Here is a 20,956-nt window from a genome sequence, read left to right on the forward strand (position 1 = left end):
CCTCCCAAACACTGAGCAAGCTCTGGCAAAGCTTGAGTCAACCTCATCATCAATATATACATCCCTGGAAAGTACACTGCCAAGGTAAGTGAACTTATCCCCAGCATTCAGAACATCTCCATTTGCTGGAACCAATGGCTCCATGTATGGCTGATGTGGTGCTGGCTGGTGGTGCACCTGTGTTTTCTGGGTGTTCATTGTTAGGCCAAAATTAACACAAGTAGCGGAGAATTGATCCACACTTTATTGCATCTCAGCTCATAGGCTTCATTAAGTGCACAGTCATCTGCAAAGAAAAAAATCACATACCAACACTCCCTCCACTTTAATGGAAATATATGCCAATAAATTTGATAATCTAAGTGAAGTGGATAAATATTTACAAAAATATTAATTTCCCAGATTAATAGAATAACTCAATTTTAGAAAAGAAAGGCAAACAAGCCATCAATGAACTTTCTAAGATAAAATCCCCAGGGCCACACTGAATCACAACTGAATTCTATGAAACATTTAAAGAGCAATTAATTCCAAGACCATATAAACTATTTGGAAAAACAGACAAAGAAGGATTCCTTTTAATACATAAATATGTTGCTGAGACCTAAACCAGAAGAACAAAAACAGAGAAGTAAAAAAAAAGAACCTAATTTGCCTATGGCTATTGACGCAAAAATTTTAAATGAAATCACTAGCAAGGAGATTACAACAATATGCAACCAGGATCACACACTATGACCAAAAATGTAGGGCTCATTCAATATTAGGAAAACTATCAGCATAATTGACTACATCAATAACAAAACCAAAAGAAATCAAATGATTATCTCAATGAATATAGAAAAAGCTTTTAACAAAATACAAAACCCCACCCCTGTTAAAAAAAAAAAAAACACTAGAAAGCATATGAAAAAAATGGAGCTTTCCACAAAAAGGTAAATGATACCAATCTAAAAACATCAGCAGTGGGGATAAGCTAGAAGCTGTCCCAGTAAGATCAGGGGTGGGACAAAGATGCCCATTATCATCACTATTATTCAATATTGTACTAGAAATGCTACCTATAGCAATAAAAAAAGAAAAAGAAATTGAAAAAATAGAATAAGCAATGAAGAAATAAAACTACCACTCTTGACAGGTGATATGATGGTATAATTAGAGAATACTAGAGATAATTGACAACTTTAACAATGTTGCAAGATGTAAAATAAACCCATAGAAATCATCAGCATTTCTATATATTAGCAATAATATCCAACAGCAAGAGATAGAAAGAGAAATTCCATTTAAAATATAGACAACATAAAATATCTGAAAGTCTACCTGCCAAGACAAAACCAGGAACTATGTGAACACAATTATAGAACATTTTTCATACAATTAAAGTCAGATCTAAACAACTGGAAAAATATGAACAACTCATGGGTAGGCCAAGCCTTTATAATAAAAAAAAAAGACAATTTCATCTAAATTAATCTACTTATTCAGTGACACACCAATCCCAAAATTTTTGGGACAAAAACTCAATATTTAACAAAAACTGCTAGAAAAATTGCAAAATAATAAGGCAGAAACTAGGTACAGACCAACATCTCACATCATATATGAAAATAAGGTCAAAGTGGGTACATGATTAAGAGAGAAAAGGTGATACCATAAGCAAATTAGAGGAGGATGGAATAGTTTGCCTGTTAGATCTATGAATAAGGGAAGAATTTAGGACCAAACATGAGACAGAGAGCATTGCCAGATATGAAATATATAGTTCTGATTGTATTAAATTTTTTTTTTTGAAGAAACAGAACCAATGTAACCAAAATTAGAAGGAAAGAAGAAAACTGGGGGGAAATTTTTACATCAAGTATCTCTGATAAAGGCTTCATTTCTCAAACATATAGAGAACTGAGCCTAATTTATAAGAATGCAAGTCATTGCCCAGTTGAAAAATGGTCAAAGGGTATGAACAGGCAGTTTTCAGTGGAAAAATCAAAGCTATCTGTAGTCATAATAATAAAAGCTCTAAATCCCTAATGATTAGAGAAATGCAACTTAAAACAACTCTGAGGTACCACCTCACATCTATCAGATTGGCTAATATGACAGAAAAGGAAAATGATAAATGTTGGAGGGGATGTGGGAAAAATGGGATATTAATGCATTGTTGGTGGGGTTGTAAATTGATCCAACCATTCTGGAGAGCAATTTGGAACTATGTCCAAAGGGCTACAAAATTGTGCATTCCTTTTAACCCAGTAATACCATACTAGGTCAGAATCCCAAAGAAATTTAAAAAAAGAGAAAAGCACTCCTTCATAAATGAGTATTTATAGTAGCTCTTTCTGTGGTGGCAAAGAATTGGACATGGAGGGGATGCTCATCAATTGGGAAATGGCTGAATAAGTTATTTTATATAACTGTAATGCAATACTATTGTGCTGTAAGAAATGGCAAGCAAGACGATTTCAGAAAAACCTGGAAAAACTTAAATGAACTGATGCAGAGTGAAGTGACCAGAACCAGGAGAATATTGTACACAGTAACAGCGATATTGTATGATAAAGAATTGTAAATGATTTGGCTATTCTCAGCAATACAATGATCTAAGACAATCCCAAAAGACTCATGATGAAACGTGCTATCCCCCTCCAGAGAAGGAACTAATGGAGTCTGAATACAGACCAAAAACATATTATTTTTCCTTTCCTTTCCTTCCTTCTTTCTTTCTTTCCTTCCTTTCTTCTTTAGTTCAAGATTTCTTCCACAAAATGACTAATATAGAAATATGTTTTTACATGGTTGCACATGTATAACCTATCTCAGATTGTTTACCATCTAAGAGAGGGGTAAAGAGAGAGAAGGAGGTATAGAACGGGGAACTCAAAATGAAAAAAAAAGAATATTAAAATGTTTTATATATTTTCTATTTTTATATATAATCAGGAAAAAATGAAATATTGTTTTTTAAAAAGACTAACAGCCTAAGGCATAGAGGTGGCACAGTATACAGAGCACCAGGCCTGGAGTCAGGATGATCTGAGTTCAAATTTAGCCTCAGCTACTTACTAGCAACATGACCCTGGGCAAGTCACTTCACCCTATTTGCCTCAGTTTCCTTATCTGAAAAATGAGCTGGGGAAGGAAATGGCAAACTATTCCGGTATCTGTGCCAAGAAAACCCCAAAGTGTGTCACAAAGAGTCAGACATGACTGAAACAACTGAAAAACAACAACAAATAGCCATTCTCCAATAGATAAATGGTCAAAGGATATGAAGAATGATCAAAAGAACTGCCAAGTATTCCCAGCCACATGAAAAAATGCTCCAAACCACTAATAAGAGAAGCGTAAACCAAAACAACTCTGAAGCTTCATCTCATACTCTGCAAAACTGACAAAAATGATTTTAAAAAATGGCACCAGTCAATGTTGGAGGGGTTGTGGGAAGATGGGCACACTAATGTCATGTTGGTGGAGCTAGGAAATTGTGGAAGATCATGAAGATCTGAGTTCAAATCCAGCATCAGACACTTACTATCTATGTGACCTGGTTGGTCTGTTTGCCTCAGTTTCTTAAACTGTGAAATAAAGATAATAAGAACACCTACCTTATAGAGTTGTTGTGACAATGGTCAAAAGTGGATTTTGGACAAAAAGTAAGTCACTCCATTGTGTCTTTGCCTTGAGCCTGATGCCTCTTTGACAAGAACTATGTGTCTCCTTCAATACCCTCCTTTCCCCTATTGGAAAAGAAAACTCTTTGAATAATTCCCCAAACTCAGCCCTTTCCCTATGTCCGCTCTAATAAGAGAAGTACTAGGCCTTTCACAAATGCTAATTAACAGCCAAAGAAGGTCCTCTTTCCTTTGGCCTGCTCCAAACAGTTCTGCTAAGGGCCTTTGAACATGTCAATGTGACCCAGGAGCCAACTTAACCTGTTTTCTGGAGTTGCCATATTTTCCAGAAACACTGGGCCAGAGTATGTGGGAGGTCAGAACACTCCCCAGCCCCAGCTCATAGTATTTGGTCTTTTCAACCCTCACTGCCCCCTCAGTGCCCTTGAGGGTCAAACCAGCTACAAGACAGGACCAGTCAGTGTGCACCAGACAGATAAACTGTTTGTGCAGCTGAGACCCTGGAGGTTAACCAGGGCATCCTGTCCTCAAGGTCTGGCAGGAAGAGCTTGGCCAAAGAAGCAAAGGGGAGGGGGGAGAAGTTCTATGGATGTGTGGGGGATGGTGCTAGGCATGCATAAAGGGAGCAAAGACAAGACCCCTGCAGAAGAGAGAGGAATGAGTGAAGTGGTCGTCCTTGTGACTCCAGATTAATCCTGACTCCTGCTACATGATTAACCATCAGATATGACTCGTGCCTGGAATCAAACAGAGCTAAGGAAGTTTTTCCTTTCTGTTAGGATATATGACATTGTTATGACTATGTCCCTATTTTCTATAATCAAGAAGTTCTGTTAAGTACAATACTAAATCTATTAGGTAGTAGATTGATACTAGAACATGTTACAATTTTAACCTGTGTTTGTGGTCAAACTACAGTATAGCGATGCTACCCTCCTAAGGGAGAAATGATTAGACAAAGTATGAAGACAAAGATGTAATGTTAAAGTTTTCTAATTAAATAGAATAGTAAATTTTGCAAAAATAACATAATTAGACTGTTCTCAATAAGAACTATATACATATGTATATGACTGGCTTCCAAATTTACCTATCCTGGAAAATCAGGTCTTGGGTATGTTTTAGTAATAAGCTTTTTAAAATGGATTAAGGATTTTGTACATAAATTGTATTGACAATGGTAAAGAAAATGAAATTATTTTCCTATTTTGAAGTACCTATCTGATAATTTTAAATGGAAGAAGAGCTAATTTTATGGTTGGTCTCTCATGAATTAAAAAAATAAGATTCTTATATCAAGTACAGGATTTAGGTAAAGATAGAAACAACAAATGGCATATAAACTAAAATTCTCTGAAGTTTCAAAATTGGAGAACCAAATTTAAGTGATTGTACTAAATTATATTGAGTCAGAATTATCTAGAAACTTTGGGATTTGGAACCAGAAAACAGAACACTCTTTAGAGTTGTCCTGAGAATAAAGCCTGTTGTCCAAGAAAGAGACATCTGGGGCTCAAAATGTGCTGATTAAATGAACATTGAGAATGAATTACTAGGATACAAGGAGACATGATGGTAGATAATATTGATGATAATTATTGCAATGCTTTGGTTTTTTTGTTTCGTGATGTTTAAGTGTTCTTGGTTCCCTTGGTGACATGTGAATCTCCCTTCTCAAAACTAGTCCATGTGAACCATCTAACTAGTTTGATCTGTAACCCGACATTAATGTAACCTGACAGTGTAATTATGATTATGAATTTATGAAAAACCTTGTAAATTTCACTTCCAGATAAATGATCCATAAAGAGAGTAGGTTGCCCACTCTCCCATAAAGCAAAAAGGGAAAATTGAATGAATTGAGGGGATTAGGACAGCAAGTAGTTACGAGTGGGATTTGAGTGAACCACAATTACTTCATCTAAAGACACAATCTTGGAACTAACTTAGTACATATTCAATTGTGGGTCTAGTTCAACTTCTGTCTTTTAAGAAAACTTTATTCGAGTTGTAGGAATTGGGAGAAAACATTATTGCATTGTTTGACCCTAGTCCTGTGTGCCTTGGAAGCTGGACCATCTCTATGTGCTGTTTAGAGACCCTTAACCAAAGACCTTCCTAAAATATGCTGACCAGAAACTCAGATCCAAAGGCTGATGCAAGGAGTTTTCTCACAACTGTACATCTCAAGCAACTCATATGTCTTATCTGAAAACTAGCCCTGCATTGATCAGTCATTTTTTCCATGTTACAGATACTTGGGGAGTGGGATACCTCCTGTTCTGAAGTCAGAAATTTGCACCTATTCACTCCCTCACTCTTCAATCTAAAGCCCCTATCAGGTCTTTCTGTCAATTTCCACAGCTGCCAAATTTGTGGGTGTGGACTCCTGGATTATCTGAAGAAAACCGACACTCCTGAGTGAATGGCAGAACCATCCAGGGACCTCTGGTTCATCTAGTATGGACCCAGAAGCAGCTGACATCCAGATGAGATAGCTGTCCCAAGATTTCAGAGGAGGGCTGAGTACACTGTCCTATTTTTTTCCCTCTTCCCTTTTGTTATGTGCCCAACCACCAAGGCCTTGATTTAAGCATGTGTTGGCATTTTCACCCTCCACATTCTTAAGCCCCTTCTCTTTTCTGTTGTAACAATGACTAGACAAGATCTGTTACTCTATCTGCTTATGCTCTTTGCCCAACTATTTGTGAATTTCACAACGATACCTAGGATGCACTTTCACATAGGTTCCCTCAAGGAAGTGACCTCCTAGGATGAAAATGCCATTCCATCCTTGCTAAAGGGAAAGGCTAACAAATTGTTAGATCTGCCACCTTAACCCCTAAGCTCACCAACCTAAGCCCACAGCTGCCTTCCACTCAACATCTCTTCCTGGCCCAACTGGCCTCTCGTGGCATGTTGGCTCATACCTGCCTCTCCTTTATTGGCCAGAATTGGGGGGTTCTTTTAGATCCCCTCCCTTTGGCCAAAAGGGGGAAATGTCAGGCTCCCAATGCCACAACCACCGCTCTCTTTTTACTCTTAGGAATCACCCTATTTTCCAGAGCTAAGGGTCAGCAAGCAGATTGTGCCCTGAGTGTGGCATAACCACAGTCCTTTGTGCATTCCCTCAGGATGATCTCAACCACCCAGAATTGTTTCACACCAGCACCCGGTGGTCTCTGAACTTGGACAAGCACCTGCAGGACTCGTGTTCTGGTCACGAAGCCCAGCTAGGAATCAAACTTGTCTCATTGTTGCTGTTTCCCCTCATTGCCAGGGCTACAGCTCACCATGCAGCCATGGCTGTATGTATTCAGATTTGGCCTCGTTAAAGGAGCTCTCCTCAGTACCAGAGGAGGCCCAGCACAAGTATCTAGTTTTCCTCATCCAATGGAACAAAGAAAACTTTTAACTCATGACCGCTGTTACACCTATTTTTTAAAAATTTTATTTCTCAGAGTTAATTGTGGTTGTGATGACCTGTGTGAGTTCTTTGATATATTTGATTTGATATTTGAAATTTTGATATTTGCAACAGTGGTTGCAAAACTGCTGTGACCTTTTGGTAATTTGTTTTTATTCTTCACAAGGCAGACAGCTGAGCCTGGGAAAGCAGGATGGCTGTGTCCTGAGGTCTAACTAGGAGCTGGGGAGGACTCCTGGGACCTTCTGGTAGAACTTAGGCCTAGAATCTCTCAAGGGAGATCAGGCACAGGGAGCCAGTGCCTGGGATCTGGTTGGGCAAGAGTATGCCAGAGGCCACAACACCCCCCAGCCCCAGCTCATAGTATGTGGTCCTTTCAGCCCTCACTGCCCTCTCAGTGTGCCCTTGGGGGTCAAACCAGCTACAAGACATGGGAGATACTGGCACAGGACCACTCAGCATGGCATGTCCACATCAGAGAAGGTGCTGTGCTCTATGAGCAAAGGAGAATTGAAACAGCTCAAAGGAAATGCATGATGCATAAATTTGGAGAATCCACCCCAAATGTTCACATGAACTCTTTGTGCCTGACCTGTGGTAGAACATTCTGAGCTCATATTCATCTGATCAGCCACAGTGGGAGACAACGAAACTTCACTTAAGCATAGTGATGGCATTTTGGTCCTCTTCAGACAACAGCCATTGGTTCTTCCTCTCGAACCTCATTTGTGTAAGATAATTATTCTTTCCTTTTTTTTTTGGTTTGGTTTTGTTTTTTGGTGAGGCAGTTGGGTGAAGTGGCTTGCCCAGAGTCATACAGCTAGTAAATGTCAAGTGTCTGAGATCAGATTTGAACTCAGGTCTTTCTGAATCCAGGTCTGGTGTCTATCCACTGCACCATCTAGCTGCCCCAAGATAATTACTCTTTTAGCTGTTCTTGAATGGTTTTACTTTTTGAAATCATATTATATTCAGGTCTGTCCCAATCATTCTTATAAGCTACCTAATTACGAATAACAATCTGAGACATAGGTTTTGTATTTTACATACATAAAAGGCAAACAGTCTATCCTTATTGAATACTTGTAATTGGTCTCTTATATTTTTCAAATCTTCTATTCAGTTCAGTTTTTTTTAACAAAGTCCTGAAAGTCTCACAATTCATTAAATATCCATTTTTTTTATTCAGAATTATGCTTAGCTTTGCTGAGTATGATGTTTTCTGCCAGAACACCAGCTTTCTTGCTCTTTGACATATGGTGTTCCAAGACCTGTTTTAGTGTCACCACTGCTAGGTCTTATGGGATTCTAATTGTATTACCACCATATGTAAATTGTTTTTTTCTTGTTGCTAGTAGTATTTTGTCCTTGAGCTGGGGGTTTCAGAATTTTACTATAATATTCCTGTGAGTTTTCCTCATAGGATCTCTTTCAGATGGTGATAAGTGGATTTTTCTCTATTTCTGCTTTCCCTTCTTGTTCTAATGCTTCGGGACAATTTTCTTTAATTATTTCTTGTATTATTGTATCAAGATTCTTTTTTTTTATCATAGCTTTCAAGTAGTATGATTATTCTTGCATTTTCTCCTCTTGATCTGTTCTTCACATCAGTTTTTCTCATGAGATGTTTCACATTCTCTTCTATTTTTTTTTTCAGTCTTTGTCAGGCCGTGCCCAGAAGCAGAAATGGGAGAAACGGAAGGACCATGTGGCTGGATATCTGAGAACAGGGGGGTGAGGAGTGTCTGGAAAGAGACACTGGGGCCTGGTTGAGTAGGGCTTTGACACTAGGAGAGGCCAGAAGGAGCCACTGCAATTGGTTGACTAGAGTCATCACATGGTCAAATCTGTACTTGAAGGAAATGAATTTGGCAGGAAGGTGGAGGATGGATTCTGAGTTGATAGCCCTGAGGGTTGGCAACCAATTAGGAAGGGGGAATAGGAAGTGAACTCAAAGTAATAAACAGTTGTGTAACACCCACCATGGGCCAGGCACTGTGCTCTGTAATTTACAAGTAATATCTCTATTGATCCTCCCAACAACCCTGTTATTACCCCCATTTTCTAGTTAAGGAAACTCAGGCAGACAGAGTCATACTTAGAGAGAGTCATACGGCTAGTAAATCTCTGAGGCTGGATTTGAACTCAGGTCTTCCTCACTTCAGCCCCAGACTTTCTCGATCCACTTTACCACCTAGCTGCTTCTGTCTTAACATCTCATACCAGAAATTGGATAGTTTTCCCTTAAAAAGTATTGGGACCATCTCCTAGTTGTCTCAGGGGTCCAAAATCTCAGGCTATTAATTTCTTGTGCTCATGAGCACCAATAGCCACAAGGAGCTCTACATGTGGCCAGATGCTTGGCTGAAGTGATGGGCCTGATGAGAGATGACTGAGCTGAATCAACGGTCGGTGTCCTCAGTGTTGATTCTTCTAGAATGTTCTCATCCTCTGATGGCTAAGCACATCTGCTCTTTACTGTTGAATGTCTTGGGAGGGTCTGATGTTGTTCAGTCTAGAACCTAAACTCCCAGGGACCACCTTGAGTCAGGCACATCCCAGAACAGAGGTTGCTGCACCAATCTAGGGGAAGATGTCATAAAGTCCTAAAAGAAGGTGGTTGTTGTGAGAGTGGGGAGGAGGGCTCAGATTTGAGAGATGGAGTGAAGGTAACCAAGGTGAGATTAGCAGCTGATTGGGTATGTGCTATGAAAAAGAGCAGTGCAAGATAGTGACAACCTTGTGAAGCAAGGAGGCTGAAAGACAGTGGTGCCTTCTGTAGAAAGAGAGAAGTTGGTGAGAGAGCGAAGATGCAGGGCAAAAACTCTGGTGTTCAGGTTTAGATGTATTGGTGCTGAATTTCCAAAAGGAAATGGGTGATGAGACTGAAGCACAGAGGAGGGATTGATGTTTTGACATCTCAGAGTCATTTGTAGAGCGATGATAACTAAGTCAATGCAAGAGGAGAACAGCAAAGGATCCAGGATGTAGGCTTGGGGAACATGCACTGTTTGGGTTGTATGTGGTCCATGAGCATCACAGAAGACTGAAAAAGTGTGGTCAGACAGGTAGGAAGTAAAGCATCAGAGAAAACCTCCAGCCGAGTGAGAATGCAGGAGAGAGTGGGCAACAACGTCCAGTACAGAGAAAAGGCCACCAGATTGGGCCACTTAGATTTCACTGATAACTTGAGAGAGAACAATTTTGTAGGAATGAGGCAGAGAGAAGAGTTCAGTGGGTTCAGACTGATTTTTCAAGGTATTTGGCTAAGAGAAGGAGGTGAGAGAGAAAGATAACTCAAGGGCTAGAGAGGGTAAAGGGCCCCTTGGATGGAGGAGGCAAGTGTATTTGAAGGCAGCAGGAAAGGAACCACCTGGTAGAGCAAGGTTGAAAATTTGAGAGATGGAGGAGATGAGTGAGGCTACAAAGACAGGATAGGCTGGGATCAAATATCCATGTAGAAGTTAGCCTTGGCAAAGACAAGGGCAACCTCCTTGTGAGAGCCTGGAGGAAAGAAGCTAGAAGATTACATGAAAGGGGTTTTATATAGAGAGAATGAGAGCATTTAGGCATTCAATAAACATTTCTGAAGTGCCAGCTGTATGCCAGGCACTGTGCTTAGTGCTAAAGGATGAAAAAAAAAAGTAAATAACATTCTGTGCCATCAAGGAGCTCCCAAAACAATGGGGGAAGCAACAAGCAAACAAAGAACTTGCAAACAAGCTATAGACAGGATGGATGGGATATGATTGATAGAGGGAAGACACTGGAATGAAGAGTGGTTGGGAAAGGCTTCTTGTAGGAGGAGAGATTTTAGTTGGGACTTGAAGGTAACTAGGGGGCAGAAATGAGGTGCATGAGCATATTGGCTATCAAGGAGGGCAGAGCAATGTCTTGGAGCTAAGATGCAGCAAGGAAGCCAGGGTCATCAGATCCAATAGAAGGAAGTTGTAAGAAGAATGCTAAAGGAAGTGTTGTCTAGCTCATGAAGGGCTGTGAATGCCAAAGGATTTTGTATTTGATCCTGGAGGGGGTACAGAATCACTGGAGTTCATTGATTAGGGGAGCCATGTGGTTGGATCTTTGATTTAAGAAAATCACTGAATCAGCCAATTGAAGCATGCATTAGAGTGGGACAGTTTTGAAGCAGGTGTAAGAGAAACTGAGGAGGATAAATCCTCCCCAGCCCTCTGTGTAACCATCTCATGACCTGATGGTGTAACTGCCTCATGACCTGACATAAAAATAAATGGGAGTTACCATGCACAGCTGAGGTGACCACGGAGATGGAACATTAAGTAACCAACAAACTATGTTACCTGGGAAAGCAATTCATCTCAAGGAACATTTTTCTTGAGAAAGGTGTGTAACTGTCCAAGGAACTGATCACTCTTTCAAGACTTACACAACAAACAGGTATTTGGAGCTCTGATCAAGCTCCAATCTTTGTTAGAATGTGTGCCTGTCTTGGACATGACCTCACCAAGGATATGTACACAAAACAAAATATCAAGATTGTTTTCTCCTGGTTTACATAGCTATAAAAGGGGTCATTTGGAAGCAGATTTTTGGCGTACTTTGATGTCAGAAGTGGAACGTATGCACAGCTTCCATTGAGTCAGAGTGGAACACTGCCCTGTTTCTTCCTTGACCAGACCTCTTGGCCGTTTTTCAGTCTCCCCAGTCTAGTAGGTATGGTCAGTGCGGGTGTATCCTTTCTTTTCTTATTCCCCCCTTTCTTTATTTTGATCATTACTTATTGTATTGAATGTTATTCTCACCTTTATGTGTGTGTTTTGCCTTAATCATTAGTAATTGTTGTAAAGTAAATGTGATTATTTGTTAAAATTATACTGAGTACATGTCATTATATCTTGAGATCGGAATCTAAATTGAAACTGCGCAGTAAGTAATCCTTTCGATTACAGCAGGCCAGCCCACCCGCAGGCTATTGCAGAAGAAAACAACTACAAACACGACATTCCTTAGACTTCTTGCTCTCCTTGTATTGTAGAATTTGGAAGAGTATTACACACATGATTAAGAATGTGAATTCCCTGTTAATTAGGATAATATGCCTTTAAATACATACTGTTATGTGAAATTTTTCTAAAGTATTATGCCATTAGAGAGGCCACTTTCCTATTGAATTATTAAAATAAGTGAGATAACAGTCTTGAAAAAAATTGTAGTATTGAAGTACCTTTTGCCTTAAATTCTTAAGATTTAATAAGAGGTTTGAGGAACCTCACCCCCAACCAGAGTTATGATCTGAATTTGTAACTGGGCTTGGTAAATTTACTTTGAATTGGACCAAACTGGTGCCATCTGTCTAATGTTTAGTATCTTACGAATTAAACTGCTGCAAGATAGCAAGGTTGTTCCAAAACAATTAAATATTCAGTGGGTTATATTTTCCTCTAAACTAGCCGTCTAAATGGAAAGACGTCAGCTGCTATTTATGACTGTGGCTCAAGCAATAACTGAGAAATTAAAATCTAAATATGCTAGAATATTACAGAAAGTTGCCTCTGATATTCTTTACAGTAATCTTTAAGAACTAGAAAGAATAGGGGCAGCTTGATGGCACAGTGGATAAAGCACCAGCCCTGGAGTCAGGAGGACCTGAGTTCAAATCTGGCCTCAGACACAGCACTTACTAGCTGTGTGACCCTGTACAAGTCACTCAACCCCATTGCTTAACTAAATAAATAAGAACTTGAAAGAAAGCCTAGCATGTGGTAAACACTGTATAAATGAATTACTGTTCCCTCCTTAATTGACTATATTTACTCCATACTGGATAACTCTGTTCTGAGTTTTAGATGTCATTAGATGTGATTAATAAAATGTCAAAGGAGATAAGAGAGAGACAATTTTTTCTGTAACTTTTTTTTTGTTTTGGTTTTTTTTGTTGTTTGTTTTTGGATTTTTTTAGGCAATTGGGGGTAAGTGACTTGCCCAGGGTCACACAGCTAGTAAGTGTCAAGTGTTTGGTCTGAGACCTGATTTGAACTCTGGTCCTCTTGACTTCAGAGTCGGTGCTCTATCCACTGCACCACCTAGCTGCCCCACCTGTAACATGATTTTAAAATACATTCCATTGAATTACCATCTGACTGGTAATATGTTTCATGCTTTAAACATGTTCAAATGCTGGCTATGCCAAATTTTTCTCTTGTATTATAAAACGTTTAAAAAAGAGTGAGAAATTTACAAGTGTTGGAACACGTCAAAAGTCTAACAAGGTAGGACTTGGCTTATGGCTAGGCTAGGTACTTCAGAAACAAGTGGAGTGTACCTTGGGATCATCATTAACATTAGGAGTGTGGGCACATTGGGGGTGTAATGGGAGAGCTTCTAGGATGTGACAACTATTAAATCTGGTATTCTATTGGATTAGGACCTCTATGTATCATCCTGCCTGTCAAAGTGAGATTGCTTAGAATTCTGCAGCCAGACATTTGGGTTAGGAATGCCACTGTTACACTGCATGTGGATTTCTGCAGCTGCTAGAAAAAGGAACTTACTTCAGGGGCCTAAAGAAAAGAGGAACTTATTCACTTAAAGTGGAAAAATGAACTTAACCTTTAAAAAAAGCATTCTAGTGTTTAGCGTAATGCAGTGACTATTCCTAAAAAGATATATGTGTATTTGAAATTATCCACTGATAACCAATAATTACTCATAAAACCTTCTTAATCTATTAATTTCTTCAATGGAAATTAAAATAATGAGATGGAAGACCCTCAAATTCTTACTTAGCACATTGGGCAAACATATATTCTGCATGTAGCAGGTTGGAAAAACAGATGACCCCACCCAAATACCAAGATGTTTTCAGATCTGGTCAGCTTCTCCCATTTGTCATTCATCAGTCAGCCTCTTAACTCATTCTCTTGACTCTTCTTCCTTCAAGTTTTGAGAGTTCTAGATTGTTTAGATAATTTATTTCTCATAAGAAAACTGCCAATAGCTTTCTCATGAATTAACTCAAACTCCAACCCAAGGTACTAAAATATTAATTTTTTAATCAATGAAGAAACTCTCCTTTCTCCATCACAGTTACTCATTTCTAAGTGATTAAATATTATAATTAAGGAGTATATGCTATTGACAAATGAGAGCCATCATAAAGCAAAGGCATAAGATGTTTTGGTTATGAGACGTTCTACCCAGAGCCACCTCAAGCCCTTAGTATGACAGGCATCGCCTTCACTCAGCTGGAAACAGTCTCATACCACTCAGTTCAGTCCAGATTGTGGTCCATAGCTCTTCTGGATCCTCTTCATGCTTTATTTCGATAAAACTTTATTTCCATCTCTCAGGAAATAGATTAAATATTATCTTTCTCTTTGCTCTCTTTTCAGTGATCACAGATAACCTGCCCCCTCAGAATACTTTACTTGCTAGCTACTGCATGTTCATCACTCCATTTTGAAGACACATATGTCTGTGCTCTGCCATTAACGCTTACAATGTAAATAACCCTAAAATAGGTCATGTCATGTTATAGCCCAGACACCCCCCCAACCTATGATGCACAACCCCTAACCCTGAAACTGTAGAAAAGCGTTATTGAACCAGATCAGCCATGATCCCCAGCAATTGACCAATCAACTTTGACCCTATCTAGACTCCTCTCTGGCCCGACGAGAGCACTGCTCCTTTCCTCAACAGTGCGATTCTGCATGAGGGGGAAAGCTGCCCCCACTGGAGAACTCAACCGTCCTCACTTTGGTTTACAAATTTCTGGTCCAGTTACCTGGTTATCGCTGTCATCTCCCCACACTTCTCACAAACTCTTCATAGAATGTCCTTTATAACATAACTTATGTCTGTTCTGATGAGGAAGAAATTTCATCTTTTCTCCACTACAGAGAGCCTCATAACTCACTGATAGAATATATAACTTCTCTGATTGCAAAGGAAGGATTTCATAGTTACACATTTCTCCACTTTATGAGAAACTTTTCTCAATATTCCATTAGGCTTTTCATGACTGTGATTCTAAGTGTTGGCTCTGACAGTTATATAGTGGAAAATTCTTCTCTGTGCTTCAGTTTTCCTCTCATAAATGGATGAGCATTGGACTGGATGAATTCTGAAATCTCCTTCAACTCTAAGTCCTATGACTTCTGCTGGTTTAGTAGTTGGTGATATTCAAGGATGTGGCTGCAGACTTCACAGAGGAGGAGTGGGTCCTTTTTGGCCATACTCATAAGGATGAGGAGGTCATGCTGGAGAATGCCCAGAACCTGTTCTCCCTGGGTAAGGACACTTCCCCTGCTAATTCTGAGTCTAAAATCAAAGGGAATATCTTTATTCCTGAGTGTGCAGAATTTTGAGCATTTATCAGTTCTTAGGCCAAAGCATTGGTCTCCTGGGTCTGAGAGACAGGGCCCTCTTGCTCCCTGGTTTTCCTGTAAAAGGTCTTTGCCTCATGAGATAGGGAATTCCAAGTTTCCTTTCTTGCTCCTGAAGCTGTCTCTTACTGGTTCTAGGGAGCCTAAGGTCACAGATCAAACCAGTGTTGAAGAATCTCAGACTTGGAAGTCATCTCAGAGGTGGTACCCAGTCCAACCTAGTCCAACCTCTCCCTGAACCTGAATTTTGTCTGCCAGATTTCTGAAAACTGCAAAGGCAGTTTTTCCTTGACAATGGGCAGTGAAGGAGGCCCCTATTTCTCAAAGCAGCCTTTTCATGTTCTGGATTTTGTTTCTAATATTCCCAGAAGTTTTCATTTGGGGATTTCTTTCAGGAGGTGACCATTGGATTCCTTATGTTTCTACTTTGCCCTTTAGTTATAAGATATCTGGGCAGTTTTCTAATTTCTTGATACATGTTGTCTAGGCCTTTTTTTTTCTTTTTATCATGACTTTCAGGTAATCCAATAATTTTTAATATTATTTTATTTTTTCCCAATTACATGTCAAGACAATTTTTATCATTTATTTTTACAAGATTTTGAGTTCCAAATTTTTTTCTCTCCCTCCCCTTTCCTCTTCTTAAAATAGAAAGCAATTTGATATAGGTTATACATGTGCTATCATGTAGAAAATATTTCCGTATTAGTCACAGTTGTGAAAGAAACAGATCAAGAGGAAGAAAAAAACCATGAAAAACAATAAAATGAAAAAACTGTACTTTGATCTGCATTCAGAGTCCATCAGTTCTTTAACTGGCTGTGGATAACATTCTCCTTCTCAAGTCGTTTGTACTTGTCTTGGATCATTGCATCGCTGAGAAGAGCTGTCATTCATAGCCCATCATCACATGATGTTGCTGATACTATGTACAAGGTTTTCCTGGTTCTGCTCATTTCACTTTGCATCAGTTCATATAAGCCTTCCTAGATTTTTCTGAAATCTGCCTGTTCATAATTTTTTTTTAACTGAGGCAACTGGGGTTAAGTGACTTGCCCAGTCACACAGCTAGTAAGTATCATGTATCCGAGGCCGGATTTGAACTCAGGTCCTCCTGACTCCAGGGCTGGTGCTGTATTCACTGTGCCCCCTAGTTGCCCCTGTGCATCATTTCTTATAGCACCATAGTATTCCATTACATCTACATGCCATAGCTTGTTCGGCCATTCCCCAATTGATGGGCGTCCCCTCAGTTTCCAATTCTTTGCCACAACCAAAAGGGCTGCTATAAATATTTCTTCACACGTTGGTCCTTTTCCCTTTTTAGGATCTCTTTGGAATACTGATCTAATTAATAGCGGCATTGCTGGATCAAAGGGTATGCACAGTTTGGTTGCCCTTTGGGCAGAGTTCCAAATCCCTCTCCAGAATGGTTGGATCAGTTCCAACTTCACCAACAGTGCTTTAGTGTCCCAATTTTCCCACATCCTCTCCAACATTTGTTGTTTTCCTTTTTTTGTCAATCTGATAGGTGTGAGGTGGTACCATAAAGTTGTTTTAATTTGCATTTCTCTGATCAATAGTGATTTAGAACATTTCTTCATATGACTACAGGTAGCTTTGATTTCTTCTGAAAACTGCCTGCTCATATCCTTTGACCGCTTATCAATTGGGGAATGGCTTGCATTCTTAGAAATTTGACTCAGTTCTCTATATATTTGAGAAATGAGGCCTTTATCAGAGACACTGGCTGTAAGGAGTGTTTCATAGCTTTCTGCTTACCTTCCAATCTTGATTACACTGGTTTTGTCTGTGCAAAAACTTTCATTTAATGTAATCAAAATTATCTACTTTACATTTCATAATGCTCTCTATCTCTTGTTTGGTCATGAACCTGTAATTTATTTAACATCTGCTTTAAGAATTTGGATGCTAGGGGCAGCGAGGCGGTGTGGTGGATAGAGCACTGGCCCTGAAGTCAGGAGTACCTGAGTTCAAATCCGGCCTCAGACCAAACACTTGACGCTTACTCACTGTGTGACCCTGGGCAAGTCACTTAACCCCAACTGCCTAAAACAAAAAAACCCAAAAAACAAGAATTTGGATGCTATACCACTTGGTGCATATACATTCAGTGTTGATATTACTTCATTGTCTATTAGCAAGATATAGGTTCCTTCCTTATCTCTTTTAATTGGGTCTATTTTTGCTTGCGCTTGGTCTGAGATAAGGATTGCTATGCCTGCTTTTTTTTTTAACATCAGCTGAAATATAATAGATTCTGCTCCAGCCCCTTACCTTTACTCTGTGTGGGTCTCTCTGCTTCAAATATGCTTCTTGTAAACAATATATTAGGGGCAACTAGGTGGTGTAGTGGATAGAGCACTGGCCCTGATTTTAGGAGGACCTGAGTTCAAATCCAGCCTCAGACCAAACACTTGACACATACTAGCTGTGTGACCCTGGACAAGTCACTTAACCTCAATTGCCTAATATATATATTGTAGGATTCTGCTTTTTGATCCATGATGCTATCTGCTCCCGTTTTATAGGAGAGTTCACCTATTCACTTTCACAGTTATGAGTACTAACTGTGCATTTCCCTCCATCCTATCTCTCCTCCTGTTTGTCCCTCTCCTTTCCCCCTTTCTCTCCTCACCAGTGTTTTGCTTCTGTCTACCACCTCCCCCGATCTGCCCTCCCTTCTGTCAGTCCCCTCCATTTACTTAATCTCCTCCCCTCCTACTTCCCTGTTGGTAAGATCAATTTCTATATTCAACTAATTGTGTATACTGTTCCCTCTTTGAACCAATACTGATGAGAGTAAGGTTCAAGCCAGGCCCACTGCCCACCCTCCCGACTTCCCCTCCACTGTAATAGGTTGTTTGTGCCTCTTTATGTGAAATAACTTACCCCTACGCTACCTCTCCCTTCCTTCTGCGCCTGGCATGCCCCTCCTTCTCATCCCTTCATTGTTTGTCATTGCCTCAAATTCACCTTCTACATATTTTCCTTCTAGCTGTACTATTAGTGGTACAATTGCTAAGAATTAACAGTATCATCTTCCCATGGAGCGATGTAAACAGTTCAGCTCTATTGCCTCCCTTGTGTTTTCTTTTCCCTTTTCAGGCTTCTTGGGTCTTGCTTTGAAAGATCATTTTTTTGGTTCAATTCTGGTATTCTCCTTATGAAAACCTGCAATCCTTCTATTTCATTGCATGACCATTTTTCTCCTTGAAGTATTATGCTCAGTCTCATCAGGTAAGTGATAGTTGATTGTAGTCCTAGCTCCTTTGCCTTCCAGAATATCATGTTCCACAACCTCTGATCTTTTAATGTTGCAGCTGCTAAGTCTTGTGTACTCTTGATTGTGGTTCCCTGATGTTTGAATTGCTTCTTTCTAGCCATCTGCAGTATTTTCCCCCTTGACCTGATAGTTCTGTAATTTGGTTATAATGTTCCTTGGAGTTTTTATTTGGGGATTTCTTTCCTGAGGTGATTGGCGGATTCTTTCAATACATATTTTGCCCTGTGGTTCCAGGATATCAGGACAGTTTTCTTTGATAATTTCTTTAAAGGTGCTGTCCAGGTCCTCCTTTTGATTATGGATTTCAGGTAGTCCAATAATTCTTAAAATATCTCTCCTTGATCTCTATTCCAGTTCAGTTGTTTTTCCTATATTTCACATTTTTTTTAAAGTTTTTCAACTTTGTTTTATTTTTTTCTTCATGTCTCATGGAGTTGTTAGCTTCCATTTGACCAATTCTAATTTTGAAGGAGTTATTTCCTTCAGTGAAGCTTTGAACCTCCTTTACTATTTGGACAATTCTAATTTTTAAAGATTTTTTTTCAGTATCTGTTACACCTCTTTTACTAAGCTGTTTATTCTCTTAAAATTATTCTCATAATTTTTTATTCAATTGCTTGTATTTCTTTTCTCAATTCTTCCTCTATTATTCTTACTTTATTTTTAAAATCTTATTTTGATTCTTTTTTAAAAATCTCTTTCTTCAGCCCTCCCAGGAATTTTTGTTGGGTTGATGTTCAATATGTATTTTTCTGTGAGGCACTGCTTGTAGATGGTGGCTTTCACGTCATTATCATCTTCTGTGTTTCGGTCTCGAGCTTTCCTGTCACCGTAGTTTAAGGTCAGGTTTTTTGGTGTTAGTTTGCTTATTTTTTCCAGCCTATTTCTTGACTTTGGGCTTCATATTAGAGATGGTCTCTGCTCATCACTGCAGGGGGGATATCTGGCCTGAGCTTCTGTTTTTTACATCCTGCTGCTTTTAGTGCTAGGTCTATGGGATTGTAAGGTTTTTTTTGTGCTTCCACAGTGGTGCGATGCAGAGAAAGATCTGGTCACTGCCCTCTTCTTCTGTGCTTTGACCTTCACACATTTAGGACCCCTGGTTCCTTACAACCTGGACTGCACCTCTCCAACCTAAGACTCTGACCAGGAACCGGGTAATGGGTGATAGAGTTGCCAAATGTCTCCTCATCCTGTGCCCAGTGCTAGCTCAAGGGATCTCATGGAATATTTCTGACCAAGTGTACAGTCCCCTTAACACTCCTTTGATGCTGCTGTCTCTAAAGCCCATAGTCAATGCTTATTTCTGGCACACCATGCTCCCAGCCAGCTCCCACCCCAGAGTGTACAGACCTCTCTTTATGTCTTCCTAAGCTACCCTGGGCTACAAAAATGATTCGCTGAGATTTTTGTCTTTTTTCATAATTTATTTAGGTGCATTTGTTTAAGTTGTTAAAGACAGGTATATTGCAAGATTAAGCAAGCATGCTGGTCTCACTCTAACATCTTGGATCTTCCCCTCCTTCTCCCCACCCCATTTGCTTTTGTATATTATGCACCTGATCTGTTCAATTTCTCAAGCTTTCCATTTTTAAGTATTACAAAATAGTTTGTGCTATAACGTCAAATTTGTTCCTGTTAGGCCTCCTTCCTAGAATACTGGAAGAGGCTGTGGAAAGAGACATAGGAACACACTTTTCATGGGAACACAGATTTAGAGTTGGAAAAGACCACAGAAGTCACTAAGGTCAACTTTCTCATTTTAGAGATCAGTAAACTGAGGCACAGAGAGGTTGATCCTTGCCCAGAGTACATAGCTAGAGAGCATCTGAGGCAGAATTTGAACCCGTCTCCCTGATTCTAAACCCACTGCCCTATCGTTACAACATACTGCTCTCCTCTATACTGTTTCGAACATCAATTTCAATTATAAAAAAAGTGACTAAAGTGTCCATACCTTTCAGCTAATGACTCTACTAAGAGACTTATGACCCAAGGAATAATAATAATAGCTAACACTCATATAGTGATTTATTGCTTGCAAAGTGCTTGACGGGTATTATCTCATTTGATCCTCATGTCACCCTAAGCAGTAGGTGTTATTAGTACACCCATTTTACATATGGAGAAAACTGAGGCAGTTGCTCAGAGTCACATGGCTAGGAAATGTCAGAGACTGAATTTGAACTCAGGTCTGTCATCTATCAGCCTAAAGAAATAAATC

This window comes from Phascolarctos cinereus, unplaced genomic scaffold, assembly GCF_003287225.1.
Source record: "Phascolarctos cinereus isolate Bilbo 61053 unplaced genomic scaffold, phaCin_HiC Scaffold_726;HRSCAF=1367, whole genome shotgun sequence".
Classification (NCBI taxonomy): domain Eukaryota; kingdom Metazoa; phylum Chordata; class Mammalia; order Diprotodontia; family Phascolarctidae; genus Phascolarctos; species Phascolarctos cinereus.